This window comes from Eurosta solidaginis, chromosome 4 (assembly GCF_040869045.1).
Source record: "Eurosta solidaginis isolate ZX-2024a chromosome 4, ASM4086904v1, whole genome shotgun sequence".
In the NCBI taxonomy this organism is placed as follows: domain Eukaryota; kingdom Metazoa; phylum Arthropoda; class Insecta; order Diptera; family Tephritidae; genus Eurosta; species Eurosta solidaginis.
The window spans coordinates 198,370,440-198,389,470 of record NC_090322.1 but is presented as its reverse complement, the minus strand read 5'-3'; the positions used below and the strand labels follow the sequence as shown (position 1 = coordinate 198,389,470).

Here is a 19,031-nt window from a genome sequence, read left to right as displayed (position 1 = left end):
AAGCAAAAACTTTCCAGACAAAATTTCACGAATTTGACATAAACAAAAAACTTCTAAATTTAAATTAAAGCTGTACAAATATATAACAAATTCAAAGTATACTCCACCAAAATGAAATGAAAACGGCTTTGACAAAACATTTTGCTTTACTTTTTTAAAAGAAAGTTTCCTTATAACTGTTTGTTTATATACATATATATATGCATGTTTGAGATGTGTTTTCTTATTGATATGTGTAGAATGAAATACGGTCATTAGTGAATAAATACAGACAAGTACGTAGAGTAGACTTAATTAGTTTTAGTATCTAGGAGTTATACTAGATAGTAAGTTGTCGTTGAAACTCCATGTGAAAGAAAGAGCGAAGAAAGCTTCCGCGGCACTGTATGCCTATCACCCAAGCTCTCTCACTGGGAATTTACGGCAATTATCGAACCCATACTTTACTACACTGAAAGAAAAATACTAGTAAAATCAACCGAAATACGGGTCAATTCAACCGAAAATTCTGTTAATTTTTATCCATCGCAACAAGATGTTGAATCAACTGCGCACAAATCGTTGATTCGTAATTGACCGGTTTAGTAGTCAAATGAACAAAAAAGTACCTATGTTGCCATATACATAAATAAATAAATAAATGTAAGGCGCGATAACCTCCGAAGAGATCTAAGGCCGAGCTTCTCTTCCAATTTGTGCCGTGGGGCATACGTTGTGGCAGGCAGAGCACGCTACCATCGCAACGCGGTGGCATTTACTAGCCGAACGTCAATTGGGCTTACATCAAATATGCTGGCACAGATTAAACATTATACACTTTATTATTTTGTTTTATTAAGCGCACTTTCACCAAATTTTATATTTTATAATTTATTTAATTTATAGTTTTGAGCTTCGCTTTGCAAATAGAAATGAAAATAGTAGTCACAAAACTAATCCTCAATTCTCTCGGTTGTAGCTCAGCTCATTCTCAATTTCTTCTCTCGTATGTCGTTGCCACACTTGATTGTTTCGAACAAAACTTGTATAAATGCTTCATATAACATTTTAAATAGAGAACTTGTAAGTTATAGAAAAGTAAAGAATCAAATCGCTAGAAGGTAATTCACCACTGGAGTAACTTTACATGTAATTCGGCAAGTTTAAATTTCGTAATAATTTAAGTTGAACCAATGCCAAAATAACTCAAACTTTTATGTTGTCGGAAACATCAACATTAAAAAAGGATGTTTTTTATTATCTTATTAAATTCATTCGCGTGACGGAAAATTCGTAAAAACTTGAACAAAATGTTACTAACTTTGGAAAAATTCGTTCAAACAAAACTTTTGCAACAAGAGGGCGCAATTTTGCATTTCGCTTGGAGGAGAAGTTGCAAAATTGTACCCGATAAATAGGTGTCCCGGTATTTCAATTTCAATTAAAAAAAAAGGGTTTTTCGTTTTGTATTGATAACTGAAAAACTAGTTTTTTGTTGCTTACCCATTTTCTGTGTTTTCCGATTTGGTGGTTTTCTTATTTTGGTATTTTTTTTAAACAAGTGGCACCATCGTCATAAGTACAAAGTAGAGGGCGTAGTGAGCGTAAAATTCTTTTTGAAATTTGCTCATGTATTGATTGTTGATCGCTGTCGAAATGACCAGTGAGATCAGTTGTGTTAACAGAAAAATCAGTTAGATTGACCAGGAATCTGTAAATTTTACAGAATTTTGTTAACTTAAGAGCGACAATTTCTCTTCTGTTGAAATTACTAAACTAATTTGTTCGTTTGACAAAGAACTCGGTCGAATTAACCGTAATTCAATTTCACCGAATCTCCGTTAAGTCAAGAAGAACAGAACAGATTTGTTGATTTTACTAGCACCATTTCTTTCAGTGTCTGTGGCTCCTGTTTGGTGGACAGCCATACATAAAAGTACGTATACCAAAAAACTTGAGAGGGTATGCGTATCAATGATTATCATATTGGCAGCCTTTAAAATTACCCCGAAAGCAGCATCGCATGCCATTCTACACATCCCGTCTGCAGACCTAACGGCCAAAAACATCGCGTTAGCAACTGCAATAAGGTTTAAGGCCACAGGACAGCATGAGTGCATCCCTTATGACCACAGCAGTATATCGCCATCTAATATCGGTCAAACATTGTACCGTGCCTGACCTTTGAAAGAGATATTGGGACCACAATTGAGCCGGAAGGTTGGTACCGGATTGCAGAAATGGTAGAACATACTATACACATGTATACGGATGGTTCCAAATTAATGGAAGGGGTTGGGTCTGCTGTTTACTTTGTCGACCCAGAAATAAGAAGATCCTGCAGGATGCCAGATTACTGCAGCGTTTTTTCAGGCGGAAATTATAGTAGTGAGGAAAGCAGCAGAAATTCTGGGGAAAGTGCTTAGCTGCAGTCGCGTCTATATATATATTGATAGTCAGGCTGGGATTAAGGCAATAATCTCACACTTATGTTCAACAATAAGTGTTCTGGAATGCAAAGAAGCATTGGAAAAACTTCGTTTAGGCCGGACCATACACCCTTACTGGGTTTCCCGTCATAAAGGGATAGAAGGTAACGAAGAGGCCTATGAGTTGGCAAAGGAGAGTACAGCACTCGCTGAGTCGACGATAGACGTCTCAATCCGTTTGTGAGAAATCAAAAGGAGACAGGAGTTGCATATTACCTATCAAGCAGGAAAAGCGTGAGCAAAAGCGCGGGGCTGCAAAATTTCTAAGATCATGTGCAAAGCCTACGACACTGCCTTTCGGCGTTATATGCTCAAAAGTAAGGCCTCGTCAGTAACAGCAGCTGTTCGTGTCATGCGCTCGAGGTCAAGGCACTAGCTACTATGGGCTGCAGAGTTGCCAGATCTAGATCGAGACAGTAATTAAGCTGGGTCCTAGAAAAATTCTAGTGTTTGCCCAGGGAACGGATATACATATTATATTACACAAGTCCTGCTACGTAATTGAGGTTTTCCGTTCGGTCGTAAAACAAATTCTGGTAACCGGATGAACACATCCGATTTTAATTTGTGTTCGTGTTGTTGTAAATTTAGTGCACAATTTGCTTACAGAATGTTCGTTCTAGGGCTGATTAATTCAACTGAGGTTGTTTTATTAAAAACTAACCAATTACACCCAACCATATCCGTACCACCTGAAAAGACGGGTACCAGTGCGTATACATAACACTCATTTTCTGAGCTAAGTGTAGGGTGAAACCGAAGGGAAAATACGTCGTGCAATTGTGGTGCTTCTCTGCGTGTTGAATATGGCATGAAAGGTAAAATATGTTCTACACTATCTAGAAAACTAATATATTAGGTATACTAATATACTTAGGGTAAGACCACGTTTATACATGCAAATCTAAAAAAAATTCACAGTAGTTAATCGACACGTTCACATATATCCCATCCCATAGGATATATATTACCAGCTGTAAAATTGTCATGTTTCTCTTTTATTTCGTGCATCCACTTACTTGGAGATGACACCCTATAGGTGATTCTTTATCTATTTATATATTCGCATCTCTAAAATGTGTTCATAACTATCGATTATCTAAACAAAAATTTTTATGGAAAATCTAGGTATTGAATTAACGATTAAGAGTTAAGTACGAAAATGGAGATAATCTAGGTGAATGTGAACTAGGTCTAAGGCTTTGATGTATTTAAAATTTTAGGAATAAAATTGCAATACTTTTGTCTAATTGTTTTATTCATCTATTATATCATCTACAGTTGTAAATGAGAAGAGTCAATTCTCAAAAACCAAAGTTTCAATGCGATATGAGAACATTTACTTAAAACGCTCTTCTTCGTCATATGGAAGAAAGAATAATCAGTTGTAAATTCGAGAGCGATATTTCAATATGTGAATAGTCAAGGGTAAATGAGAAAGCGTGAAATGCGAATGCGAAAGCATCGATTGTGATAGAGATAATCCAGGTGTAAATTCGAATAGTCAGTTGTAAATGCGAAAACGACATATGGAAATGAGAATAGTAAGTTGTATATGCAAAAGCGTCACAACATGACGAGAAATAAGAAAGCATGAAATGAAATACCAAAGCATCATTTGTTATTGAGAAAATGCCACCTGAAATAGAGAACAGTTTGTGGTAAATAAGAAAGTGTCAATAGAGAATGCGAAAGGGTCATTCGTAAATGCCAATCTCCTTCAGTTATTGTTCCGTTTCATCTACGGATTGTTCGAATTCTTAGAGCCTTTGCTTTACAACATGCCGCCCGCTTACGTCCAGACTTTTCCCAAACAATCTCGATTTGGATCAGCATTAAGGAACATGGTGCTATAAGCAGGACTGCCACCAGGAAAAATTGGAGATATGCTTTCAGTTCGGTTTAATGAAAATCTACATAATTACTAGCAGACCCGGCAGACGTTGTTCTGCCCTAAATTTGGTCTATCTACATACATTATAATCAGATTTTTCCGTCTAACACTGCCCTCGCCCCTCTATACTTTTTCCTAATCTTTGTATTCACTCCTCCCTCCGTATTTTTCGCTTCATCTATCTCTATCTTCGTCTCATTCTATCTCTTTCTCAGTCTCCTTCTCTCTTTTCTCTTCTCTCAAGTTTTTCTCATTCTTCTTCATATTTTATTGCCAGTCCCAGAGGGTGGCAAGTATTTTCTTCCAGTCCCATTCCGAGTCTCAGTCCCAGTCCCACTCAGAGTCTCAGTCTCAGTCCCAGTCCTAGTCCTAATCCCTAACCCAGTCCCAGGCCGTCTCTGGTCTACTTCCCGGAAAAAAGCATCGTAAATACTAATATAGGCAAATTTATATACCAAATTTCAGGCAAATCGGATAGGACGTATGTAAATAGGTATGTGGGTATTATTAATTCATGTCTATATTTCGGCTTCGCATTCATATTTATCGGTTTTGCCAGGTTGATGCGACTAAATCGAATATCACAATGAAAATTACTTTAAAGCTCCCAGCAACATATTTCATTTGATATCCATAATACACACACATTCTAGGGGTACCTGGGTCCATGTTTTGGCCTACATATCGAGACCCTAGTCACCCAGCGGTGTAAAACTTACTCTGTACTAAGGCACACATCAACAGCTTCAATTTGATACCCATAATGTAAAAACACATTCTAGCTGCATCCGGGTCCACGTTTTGACCTATATCTCGAGACTCTAGTCACCCAGCGGCATAAAACTTACTCTGTACTAAAGCAGACATCAACAGCTTCAATTTGATACCCATAATGTAAAAACACATTCTAGATGTATCCGGGTCCATGTTTTGGCCTATATCTCGAGACCCTAGCCACCAATAGGTATGAAAACTACCCTGGACTAAAGCGCTCATCAACAGCTTTCATTTGGTACCCATAATGTAAAAAAACTAACTATCTAGGCGTTCACGGGCCCACGTTTGGCCTATATCTCGAGACCCTAGTCACCCAGGTGTATGAAAATTACCCTCTACTGATGCACGCATCAACAGCTTTCATTTGTTATCCATATTCTATAAACACATTCTAGGGGTCCCCTGGTCTACGTTTTGGGCTATATCTGGAGACCCTAGTCACCCAGGCGTATGAAAATTACCCTCTACTGAAGCACTCATCAACAGCTTTCATTTATTATCCATATTCTATAAACACATTCTAGGGGTACCCGGGTCCACGTTTTGGGCTATATCTCGAGACCCTAGCCTCCCAGCGGTATGAAAAATAGACCTACTCAATATGCTCATAAAATTTTATGAGAATCGGTCAAGCCGTTTCGCAGGAGTACTGAAGCGAACATTGTGACACGAGAATTTTATATATAAGATTGAGTAGTCAGATCTGTTTTCACATTTCTAAAGCTGAAAATAGGAAAGCTTTGCCAATTATAACAAACTTTCACATTCAATTATAAGTCATATGTCAATACACAAACATACGAATTTATGATTGTATTTATGTAGGTAACTGTTAATTATATAATCTAGTAAGTTGGAGCGTGGGGGTATTTGATGATATTATCAAAATCAAAAACAGTATATGAGAGTGGGAATCGCACGAACCTAACGACCATTATGGTAACTATGCTTAAATCGCAAACAAGAAAAAACAAATGGGACGAGTTATATGAAAGAAAATCAATAAGAAGGTATAACAATAAAATTGGAGTGGAAATTTACTGACTTACAAAGTTCGTAAAACGATCTTAACAATAACAATACAAAAAATTGATAAAAATAAGTACACAAATTAGAAATATTAGTTGAACAGTGAAAAATAGGAAATTTGGAGAGGTGCTTCGGCCCGCAGGCTAACAAATATAAAATTAAACCACAATATAGGTAACTTTACCAGAAACACTTTTAGAAGAGCTTGCTTCCTATTGGTAAAAATCGATATCTTGATCGGTTTCTTTGTGGCTTGTAATCGTCAAGTCAACGGATTCTTATGGATTTCTTATCCGTCTGTTATAGACGCGTTACAACGTGTCATCGATTTTATATTGAATTTTTATGGCTATCTGATTCATAACAAACTGATGAGCCGTCGATAAGAAATCGATAAAACACAGATAATAAATTGGTAACAACACAATAATAAATCGATAAGTTTTCGATATCAAATTGTTACCTTTCTGGTAACAAACCGACAAGTTTTCGATAAAAACCCGATATTTTACGATAATTAATAATTAATCTATCTACATCCGAAATAAAAAAGTAAAAAATTAGTACCTGGCGAGATTTACCTCCGAAGACCAAGCTTCTCTTTCAACCTGCGGCCTGCTCCTCTAAATTTTCCCTACAAATTGGCGGCACGGGACCTACATATTTTATGCCGAAACCTAGTGGCATCTGTAACCAGATGCATTTTCACTGGGAAGCTTTTCATGGCATAAACACACTCAGAGTGATTGCCAACTCACTTCCGATGGCCTAAACCGATTAGAACATGTTTTCTTAAATTGAGAAAACTTTTTTCAAATTTTTGATGTTATTTTGCCTGGGAGTTGAACCCGGGACCCTCGGTGTGGTAGGCGGAGCACGCTACCACCGCACCAAATAACATTATTGTACCACGCCTATGACAAATCTACCTAGGTTAGGTTAGGTTAGAGTCGCTGCCTCCGCTGTCCGAGCGGAGACTCACGTAGGCCATTGTGGCCCGTTGTGCTACCACGCGGGGGCCCCCATTTGCATCTGTATGTACATACGTGGCTTAATTTCGGTTTTTCCCGTTTGTTGTTTTTTTTTTTTTTTTGTTATTTTTACTTTTTTACATTTTATACATTTATATTAAGTCGCTTTCATGTTTGTCTCCTCATTTCCATACGAATTTTTGACCCACGGAAAAGTCTTTTTCGGTAACTTCCCGTTGAGGTAGACACTTGATACTTAGAACATAGTTCAGATCTGAGAGACATTACAATGCAAGTGAAAAAAAATCCGCTAGGTGGCGCACGGATCGAGATAACGCAAAGGAACCGAATACCGACCACTGATCGATATCGCAAAATGAATCACTCAAAGGATAATATAAAAACTCTAGAGGTTATTAGAAAATATGGTTTTCTGATAGAAAAGGAACTTTAATTTGAAAATATATGCATAATTTTTTCTTATAAAAGCTTAAATATATATATTTTTTTTCGATTTAATCTTTCAAGTCTGAAAATAATCTGAAAGCACCGTTTTCCGATCGACTGACTACAAATGTTCCTGTATCCGATCACTAAGTACCTAGATTCCGACCACCCAATTCCTTTCTTGTAAAATAACCAATATGGCTCAGAATGGGAGAATAAATTTTTAAAAACACAAGATTTTTGAATATTACTTCAATATTTATTAAAAATTTTATATAAAATTAGCAAAAATAAATTAATACATATATACACAACTACTTATATGCGTTTAATGGAGGGTTAGACTACTCTTCTGTCGGAGTTGGCTTACTTCCGGAACATCATAAGTCCCACGGCTTGATACTAGAGCCGGACCTTCAATTTTGCAAATTATGTCTGAAATATCATAGACTAGGATATTGTCTTTCACCTGCCATTTCCAGTAATTTGCACTCATTGGCATTGCCTTTTATTTTTATTTTCAAATTGTTATATATATTTTCGATTGCAATACCGGGGAAATATTCTCCCTCATACTGCACAACAACAAACGCACCTTCTTCGTACTCAATTTTTTCTTTTGCTTCTGCAATATCTACTTTGAAGCCATTTTTTGCCTTAGCTTGCTGGCTCTTTTCATTTTTGGCCTTAGTTTGCTGGCTCTTTTCTTTCCTTTTTTGAGCTCTGTCTAATTTTTCCTTCTCTTTAGCTACTTTCTCTGCCTCAACTCGTCGTTGATACTCCATGAATTGGTCGCTAGTTGCTACAGTGGGATACATTTTTGGTTTTTTTTAATTGACCCTTGTTATCTGTGGTGGTCTTTCTTTTCTATATTTCCCGGCCAAAAAAGGGTGTTTTTAGAAGGTGGTGGATACCCGGTGCCGTTGTCTGTTGTCTTCTGATACCTTGACTGGTGTTTTCTGCTCTTGTTGTTGCCTATATTGAAGGTTTAAATCTGTATTGAAAACTGAATCTCTTGCTTGGGCTTTTTTTCACTATACTTAAAGAACCATCTGGTTCGATTGTTGCCTCGCTAGGAAAATAATTCTTTCACACGAATTTGCCGTAAATTTGCCGTAGATAAGTGGCATATTATAATATGCATATTTTATAATATAATATAATATGGCATATTTTATAATATGCCACTTATCTACGGCAAATTTACGGCAAATTCGAGTGCAAGCATTATTTTCCTAGCTGGCCTCTAAGGTGGTTTTCTGAGGGTGGCACGCTAACTTCACGTGAAGTTGGCGGTGCACCATAAAAAAAATTTGAAATTTTTTTTTTTTCGAAGTTATAAAATATGCCACTTGTCTACGGCAAATTTACGGCAAATTCGTGTGCAAGAATTAATTTTCTAGCTGGCGTCTAAGGTGGTTTTCTAAAACATGGCCACAGCAAATATTTTGTTTCACGGATAATTCACGGCAAATTTACGGCAAATTCACGTGCAAGAATTATTTTCCTAACTGGTGTCTAAGGTGGTTTTCGAAAAGTGGCACGCTAACTTCACGTGAAGTTGGCGGTGCACCATAAAAAAGTTTATTTTTTTTTTCGAAATTATATAATATGCCACTTATCTACGGCAAATTTACGGCAAATTCGTGTGCAAGAATTATTTTCCTAGCTGGCCTCTAAGGTGGTTTTCTGAAGGTGGCACGCTAACTTCACGTGAAGTTGGCGGTGCACCATAAAAAAAATTTGAATTTTTTTTTCGAATTTATAAAATATGCCACTTATCTACGGCAAATTTACGGCAAATTCGTGTGCAAGAATTATTTTCCTGGCTGGCCTCTAAGGTGGTTTTCTGAGGGTGGCACGCTAACTTCACGTGAAGTTGGCGGTGCACCATAAAAAAAATTTGAAATTTTTTTTTTCGAAGTTATAAAATATGCCACTTGTCTACGGCAAATTCGTGTGCAAGAATTAATTTTCTAGCTGGCGTCTAAGGTGTTTTTCTAAAACATGGCCACAGCAAATATTTTGTTTCACGGATAATTCACGGCAAATTTACGGCAAATTCACGTGCAAGAATTATTTTCCTAACTGGTGTCTGAGGTGGTTTTCGAAAAGTGGCACGCTAACTTCACGTGAAGTTGGCGGTGCACCATAAAAAAGTTTATTTTTTTTTCGAAATTATATAATATGCCACTTATCTACGGCAAATTTACGGCAAATTCGTGTGCAAGAATTATTTTCCTAGCTGGTCTCTAAGGTGGTTTTCTGAGGGTGGCACGCTAACTTCACGTGAAGTTGGCGTGCCACAGGGTGGCACCCTGTATTTTCTAAAATATGGCCACGGCAAATTTTTTTGTTTCACGGATAAATTACGGCAAATTCACGGCAATTTTCCCAATAGGTAATTTTTTTTCACGTAAAAGTTGTCTTGCCAACTTCAGAGAGGTTCCAGAAAAAGACCGACTGGTATTTTGATCCCTTTTTCTTTTAACCATGGGTGAAAGATATTTGTGATGTATTCAAAAAATACCTCACTGGTCATCCACCCAGAATCAGAGTGACCCATTCCCCACCCTTTAGGCAGGCTGGCTGTGATATGCGACGAAAAATAGCGTTTTGACGGAAACATTACTATTGGAGGAGGTATTGCCCCATCAGCAGCTACTGTAAGTAAAACCGTCAAACACTCTTTCTCGTCGTTAGCAGTACGATTGTATACTTTTTCGAGCCTTTTCTGACCAATACTTGCTTTTCTTGAGGCGACAGATAAAAACCACTCTCGTCACAATTGAAGATACGTTTGGGATCGTGGAGAAGTTCCAATAAATCATTTTCCACAAAATACTGCCGTATTTTTGAAAACCAACTCCTAATATTATTCTCCGAAACCATGGCTCTGCATATTGTGAGAGATTGTGGAACTCTTTTCGAAACTTCCGGGTGGCGAGCTAGAAACCCACTATACCATTTTTTACACGGTTTGCCATCTTTGGAATGATTTTTACGGTTTAAACTATTAATTAACTTAGTGACAGAGTCCAGCAACTGGGTTTTCGTTATCGGAAAACTAACTTCACCCAATTCTAGAATCCATTGCACCAGATACATCTCTTCAGAGCTTGTCAATACCTTTGGACCCCCTATATTGCCTGGATTTTTATACTTTTCTTTTAATGTGTCTAATATCGTTGTTTTTGGAACCTTGTACATTTTCGCTGCCTGGTTTATGCTCATTTTTTTCTTGTAACGCTTTTTCCATATTCTCCTGCGAATACTTCAACTTTTTCTTTATATCCATGACGAATAACCTGGAAAAAATACATGCGATTTCAAACAAGCACACAAAAACCAAAAGCACCGGAGTTGGACGGGAACAGGGACAGCGAAATAAATCGTATCCAGATTCCGACCAAACCCAAATTTACCTAATAAGTCCTCGAATCCGAGTTTTATTCAAATTTTTTAGCACTTTTCTACTTCCACGGACTTATAAGAATCTAGCAATATTGTAACTATGCAATTATATCTAATAAAATTAAAGTAAAGTACTTTAAAACCCGATTGGTTTTTCGAAATGAATTGGAAATAAAGCAAAAAAATAGAGCAAACTTTAACGTAAATTACAAAAAATCCATTAAAGTATTAATAGGTCGGATACCGGTGTATTATAAAAAAATATCTTAAAGAATTAGTAAATAAGCACTAAATACTCACAAAACAACATAAAAAAATATAAAATTAGTTTAAGTTACAAACTTGAAAATTTCTGTTACCGACCAAATGGTCGGTATTAGGAATGTTAATATTTTATAGAGCCCCTCTTTCCGTCCACAATTAATTGACCGATTAATATATTAAGATAATCAAATTTTTCTTGCATATTAAAATTTAAAGACGTTAAAACACTAATAAATCGTATAAAATAAATAAATGGCAAATTTACCACTGAATAGTTTAAAAAAATCTCACTACTTGTTTTGCCCGGTTTGTGTTTTTTTCGCATCAAATTTGATGCGAGCTGTACTGCAGCGTAGGTTTTATTAAACTGACAGAGTATCCGTTAACGTTTGAAACTCAAGTTTTGACAATTGACGCACGATGATTTCTCGAATCGAATGGGGTTGGTTTTACGGCTTTTTAGCTATTTTTTATATGTTTAAACCAATAAAAACTAAAATGGTCGGATAGAGGAGGCCGGTCGGTAAACGGTGCTTTTACGTTATACAGAAAATTTATTTTAAAATGGAAATTTTGCGGTCGACTTTTAACTAACTTCTCGGTGATCCAGAGACTTGAAACTTAGCACATAGTTTGCGAGTCGATGGCACTACAATTCGTGGAAAACAAAATGCCGCCAGGTGGCAGACGAACCGAGATAAACGAAAATCCCTGAAAAACGAGGGGAATCTTGCAATCGATTTTTGAGTAACTTCCCGGTGAGCTGGAGATATGAAACTTGAGCCGTAAGTCAGAACCCGGTGGTAATGCAATATTTCATCAAAAAAATGCCGCTAGGTGGCGCATGGATCGAGATATTAGGAAAATTTATTTTAATTTGAGAATCTTTCAATCCATTTTTAACTAACTTTCCGGTTACCTAGAGACTTGTAACTTAGCAAATAGTTCGGGACCCGGTGACAATACAATTTACAGAAATCAAAGTTCCAGTAGGTGGCGTGCTAACTGAGATAACTGCAATCCCCTGAAAAACGAGGGGAATCTTGCGATCGATTTTTGATTAACTTGCCGGCGAGCTAGAGACCTGAAACTTGGGCCGTGGGTAGGAACCCAGTGACAATGCAACATTTGATCAAAAAAATTCGCTAGGTGGCACGAGGATCGAGATAGTAAGAAAACGAATTTTAATTTGGGAATCTTTCAATCCATTTTTAACTAATTTCCCGGTTACCTAGAGACCTGGTGACAATACAACTTAGAGGCCTGGTGACAATACAACTTATAGAAAACAAAGTTCCGCTAGGTGGCGCGCTAGTCAAGATAACTGCAAATCCTTTAAAAACGGGTGGAGTCTTGCGATCGATTTTCGAGTAACTTCCCGATGAACTAGAGACATGAAAATTGGGCCGTAAGTCAGAGCCCGGTGAAAATGCAATATTTTATCAAAATAATTCCGCTAGGTGGCGCATGGATCGAGATAATGAGAAAACTAGTTTTGAATTTGGAATCTTACAATCGACTTTTAACTTACTTCCTGCATATCTAGACACTTGAAACCTGAAATATAGTTTAAAACTCGGTGACAGTGCAATGTTTGATCAAAAAATTTTATCTACGTAACGCACAAGTCGAACTATTTAGGAGATTAGGCCATACCTTCATGGCTAGCCTCCTGAGTGTTGCAGGCGTTGTAGAATTCCACCTCGTTGAAGGCCCAATTCAATGCACGTCCTTGCATACTTTTAGGCATACGCGACTTTCACCATGATTCTTTTAAACTTTCAGGCGTATGCGAATTTCACCACGATTTTCAGCTGTGCAAATTAAGTAGCTGACAAACTAGGTGGAGTTCTCTTGTTATGATGCAAGGTGGAATTCTGTTGTTTTCGCCAGTTTTGTCAGCGAAAATTCCACTAACTCTATAAAATGTTGCTATTTTGAACAAATAAATAAAGATGAGAATGTTCAATTAGGAATTACTTAAATTACTAATCAAAGTTACAATTTCCTTTTTGTAGGCAGTACTAAAAAATTGAAAATAAAAAGATGATAAAAAAGTTTAAGGATTACCTTTATATAAATGGACCAAAAAATAGAAGGCAATTTTTCCTTTAATACAGACATAGTCTTGTTGAATTTTACTAAAAAACTTTAACAATGGCTCTTGTAAAAGAATTTTGGGATTTAAAATTTTAAATAATCAATTAGTGTTTAAAATTTAAATAATCAATTAGTTAATCCGAAGTACATGGTTTGCCTTAAATTGAAGGATTGCGCTCCACCTTTATAGTTTTAAATCCCAAAATTCTTACAAGAGCTATTGTTAAAGTTTTTTAGTCAAAATTCAACAAGACTATGTCTGTATTAAAGGAAAAATTGCCTTCTATTTTTTGGTCCATTTATATAAAGGTAGTCCTTAAAATTTTTTTATCATCTTTTTATTTAAATTTTTATTTATTTAATTTTTAATTGCTTGATGCAGTAGAGCTGAATAATTCATCATAAACCAATAACGCCTTGATAACAAATTGATAGGTTTTCGATAACAAATCAAAATCTGTTTGATAACACATCGTTAACTTTGAAATAAATAAAAGATAAACTTTCGATTATAAATCGATGTGTCGAAAATTTATCACAAACCGATAACTCGTCCATTAAGACTTCGGTAATTCATTTGTAACTTTTATTATCGACAGCAATTTTATAACACTGTCATAACAAGTCGTTAACTCATCAATACCCCATCCATAGAAAACCTGTCCAAATCCGATAAACTGTCGATATAAATTATATGACACGCACATAAACTCATCGATAACAAACCGGTATTACTTCGTCAATAAATTACGTTGATATCACGCTATCAGGTTTCAGTTCCGGATTCGATTTTGAATTCGAATTTAACTTTTTCTTTCCTCTCCTCTCCTTTTCCTAGTTTTTTTTGTTTTTTTTTTTTGTTTCTTTTCGTATCCACACCTATCTTTTTTCTTTTGTTTGTTGTGCACGCCTTTGTTTCTTTTCTCTCTCTCCGGTGTGACTACAACTACACTTACATTCTTCATTACCTCTTACCGTGAGCAAAATTCCCAGAGCACCCCTCAGTCTAACACATAAATTAGGGGGTGGCCCTTCACAAAGTTTTTATTTCATTGGAGGCCGAGGTGGTCGCATGTAAGTCCATATACATTAACCTGGGTCGATTTGTATGGACGAAAGTTAACCGATATCGCGCCATCGATTTTTCGATAGCATTTGGGCTCAGGAAAAAAAGTTTCAGTACGCATACCCAAAAAATAATTTTCGAACCTGCGAAATTTCATTTCTTTTACTTTTTTTGGACTTTAATTTTTGAGGTTTTTTTCATAACCTACTAAAAAAATGTTCATATGTATACCCTGTCCGACCCAAAAACGTCGGCTAAAAACGTTGGCGATACCGGGCATAGTATACATGAAAATTTTACAATCAGATGAAACTTTTTTTAGTAGATCATGAAAAAAACCTTAAAAAACAAAGTCGAAAAAAAGTTAAAAAAAATGAAATTTCGCAGGTTCGAAAATTATTTTTTTGGGTATGCGTAGTGCAACTTTTTTTTCCTGAGCCCAAATCCTATCGAAAAATCGATGGCGCGATATCGGTTAATAAATCGACGCAGTCTAATATACATACATAAAAGAAAACTTTAAAACAAAAGGATATGAAAAACTTAAGCGAGTACAGCATCCGACGGCAACAACTAAATTAAACCACACACAAGCACAATAATATATTTATTAGGGAAGTGATTTCCAAAACTAACAAAAGAAAAATTTGCTACAAATTTGTTGTATCGTACTTTTCTTTCATTCATTGACGTCCTACCTAAACAAACACACGAAGTTCTGTGTGCCAACCCGACAAGGACAAATTTTATATATACATACAATAATTCGTGCTTAATTTCGAAAGAACCAGCTAGAGTCAAACTGTTTTTGGCTAACTATCGGATAAGACAAAATGTCAAGTTTTGGTCGTTTCTTTTGTTATTTTATTTTATTTTGCTACGCTTCAGACGCTTAAGGACTCCAAAAACTTTTCACAACAAAATTGTGTGTATGTAAGAAAGTAAAGATGTGTAGCATAGTGTTTATGGGTGTACACTTGTGAACTTTTAGCAAAGTACAATATTAACACGCTTTAACTTAGATATAGCTATTAAGGCCTATAAAGTTACTTGCCACACCAATGCCGCCCAAGTACAACCAAAGGGTTTGTAGTAGGAGTATCTCGTATGCTTAGAAACAAAAGTTCAACATTGATTTACAACTGTAAGTTTAGCGCCAAGTCCAGTTTTTGAGTTTTGCTTCAGTTTGAGAATGTAACAAAACTTATCATTTTGTTATAAATACAATCACATTATATAAGTTGTATACTGTACACAAAGCAACTAGTCGCAAACCACTACAAACTACCTTCTTGTTTCCTCACAAACCAGGTTCGTTAATTAACTAACCTTCTCTTATGGTTATTGTATTACCTGAACTGTGACAGCTTCCTACCATACGTGTGGGGCGTCTCCGTTTATTGTGCAGAACGTCGTTTCTTCTATTTGATCCGCCAACATCTCAACCCTACTGTCCGCCCGCAAGTTTGAATGCCATAGATCTTGACGGGCATTGAAATCGATATAGATAATGCGATTGTTGCCTGTAAGTAAGGCGCTGATATTAGGGCGGTATCCACTGGGGCAACAGGTGGTAGGGGGGATGTAGATGTTGATGATTTCTAGGTTTGCATCGCCTGATCGGGCAGATAAGCCTTGAGGTTCTAAGACGCTGTCCCTGCGGCCGATGTCGTAATCAAATGTATGATTGCACAGAGTGGTCTATGATAAACGCGAGGCCGCCTCCATTTCCGCTCGCACGATCTTTTCTGTGACATTATTCCCAGAACATGTCTGCAGAGCAGATATTGTTGTGAGTTTAGTCTCTTGAATCGCAGCAATTCGGATGTTGTACCGCTTCATGCAATCGACTATCCCCGTGATATTCCCAGTTAATGCATTACTGTTTAACTGCAGAATTCTGAAGTGCAAGGAGGGGAGACGTCTTCACTCTGGAAGTAAGTGACGGGTGACTACGCCTGGGTTGTGGAAGGCTAGGACGCCACTGCGGTTGTGGCCCTGGGACTGGACATCCTTGGGTAAGCATTGGGGTACCCGGTGTATTTGGGTATGCGGCCTGGCAACATGGCGCAATGAAACCGATCGGGGGTTGCCGTCGCGGAGACCAGAACGTCTAGGAGAGTGGCACCGTCCATCGCAGGAGCTGCGTTGTCCGGTGCAACCATCCCTTACACGAAACACACTAAAAAGAGTATGACCGTCCTAAAAAGATTCTTTTCCGGCAGATGCAGCAAAACCATTTCTCGGGACCGGGGTCAGGAGACGGACCCGGATTGAGTTCGATACCTTCCCGGAGCAAGAGAATATGGAGCAGTCCCACTGCAAGGAGCTGCTGGGAGGATGACAATTTGTGGTTGGGACGCAAAAAATGGGGTTACACTGAAATGACAGTCCTTGGTGGGGAAAAATCCCGAGTCGCTCCGGTACATGGAACCGACAGCATTGGAAAGCGAATTGAAAAGACGATTCTAGTCATTTGAGAACACTTCGCATAGAGGACATACGTTTCATATGGTTACGTGGATTCTGGACAAGTTAGAGTTTAACCGCTTACAGTATCCAGAGCGTAGTTAAGCCAGATAAACTCATGTCTCCCTTGGTAGTCTGCGTCCTTCTTCTGCAAGGTTTGGATAGTGTATATTGATAACGGGATGCGCGACCATGCAGAGGTGTTTACCGGTTCTGTGTAGATTAGGCTAAGGCCTGCTTATGCTTATTTGGATCAAACGGCTGCATTGGCAGGTGCCGGAATTATTTCCTTAGCCCTCTCGGAGGAAAGTCTAGATCAAGTATTGGTTTGCTGGGCTGTTCAGGTTTGTAACAATTTAACAAAAACTGTCTGTTCAGCATTTCGTTATGCTTTCTTTATGTTGAACTATTTTGACTCACTATGTTGATAATGTTCAGGTGTTATAAGAACCTATTTTGGCAGGCCTTTTCCAATGTGTGTTTTTGGACCAGGCGACCAGCGACTTGAGAATTTTGTTGCCACTTTTTACTTAAGTTACAATTTGATAGGCATGCACCTTGAAGGTAAGGATGCCTTTGAACGTTACCTCTAAGATATTTGGGTGGCTGACAAGTTGGAGGCGTTGTGCCATCGACGTGAAGGTGATAGAACCAGGTTGCGCAAGTTGAAGAACCAAAAAAGACAGGGAACATAGCGTTTGACAGGTCAACTGCCTCTTAGAGGCTTTTTTGTTGATTTAGCCAGTATAGTCTATAAGTGTTTGCAGCAGATTTTTGTGAAAGTCCCTAGTCAAAAAGAACTGCCAGCTTGGCAGCTTATTGCGGTATTTAGCATGGAGCTTAATTGACTTACTGTGTGAATGATGCTCAGGCGTAGGACTATGAAAATTACTCAAGTATCCGATTAATCAGGCAACCTAATATTCAATTTGTTACCATAAAAACGTTTATTAATCGGTTAATAAGCACTGATAAACGCCAGTTGCAAAATCCAAGAAATTTTACAGCCCCCCTTCGTTCTGGGAAAATCTACGTGGACGTTCGTTTTAATAGTAGGTACCTCATCATTTCTTCTGCATCTAGGTTTGGCTGCGATGTTAGGTATCAAAATATAGCAAAAGTGGACTACTGTCATATTCGATTTTTTGGTTTATCGATTAACCTATTAGTCCGACCTCCATATTGACGTGAAGGTATGGACGGTGTGTCACTTGCTACAATTTTGCGGTAGGCAAGGGAGTCATTGACTTTGACCTTCAATTGTGACTTAAGGGCAGCTGTGCTATGGCGCTGCGCCTCTAGCACTTTTATGTGTCGCCTCAAAAGATGGTTTCTGAACCAGCACTCCAGTACTCCAGAAAATATGAAGGTAAGGGAAATATACAGCAGCGAACAAAAGAATAAAGTGGCAGTTTTTATCACATTTCGTGAACTACATTTTTTTTTTATTTGTTATGTGAAGAAATTCTATGAATTTGGTAGCTGATACTAAGCAAACCAATCTCAAAAACGTTTTTGAAAAGATTTTAGAAAATTTTAGGAATTACGTACTTTGTATTTGTAACTTTAAATATGTTGACAGTTTTTAATACTCAGCGTGCTTTGCACACAGAGTATATTAACTTTGATTGGATAACGGTTCGTTGTACGGGTATAAAAGAATCGAGATAGATATAGACTTGCATATATCAAAATAATCAGTATCGAAAAAAAAAAAATTTGATTAAGACATGTCCTTCCGTCCGTCCGTCCGCTAGCACAATAAATTGAGTAAATATTGAGATATCTTCACCAAATTTGGTACATTAGCTTATCTGGACCCAGGATAGATTGGTATTGAAAACGAGCGAAATCGGATGATAACCACGCCCACTTTTTATATATATAAAATTTTGGAAAACAAAAAACCTGATAATTTAGTAAATAATACACCTAGAATGTTGAAATTTGACATGTGGACTGATATTGAGATTTTTGATAAAAACTTTGTAATTTTTTTTTTTAATGGGCGTGGCACCGCCCACTTGTGACAAAATCAATTTTACAAATATTATTAATCATAAATCAAAAAGCGTTAAACATATCGTAACAAAATTCGGCAGAGAGGTTGCCTTTACTATAAGGAATGCTTT

General features: G+C 37.2%; 1 protein-coding gene across 8 annotated transcripts in view; it reads right to left on the bottom strand.

The window, feature by feature from the left end:
- The window catches only part of kek5 (kekkon 5), a 780,906-nt gene that overhangs the window by 447,521 nt on the left and 314,354 nt on the right, over positions 1-19,031 (bottom strand). For 2 of the 8 annotated variants that reach the window (XM_067784518.1, XM_067784519.1), the window contains exon 4: positions 1,483-1,690. The exons of the other annotated variants lie outside the window; for them this stretch is intronic. The gene's annotated coding sequence lies outside the window, so the exon portion shown is untranslated. The remainder of the gene's footprint in view (positions 1-1,482; positions 1,691-19,031) is intronic. 8 annotated transcript variants of the gene reach the window in all.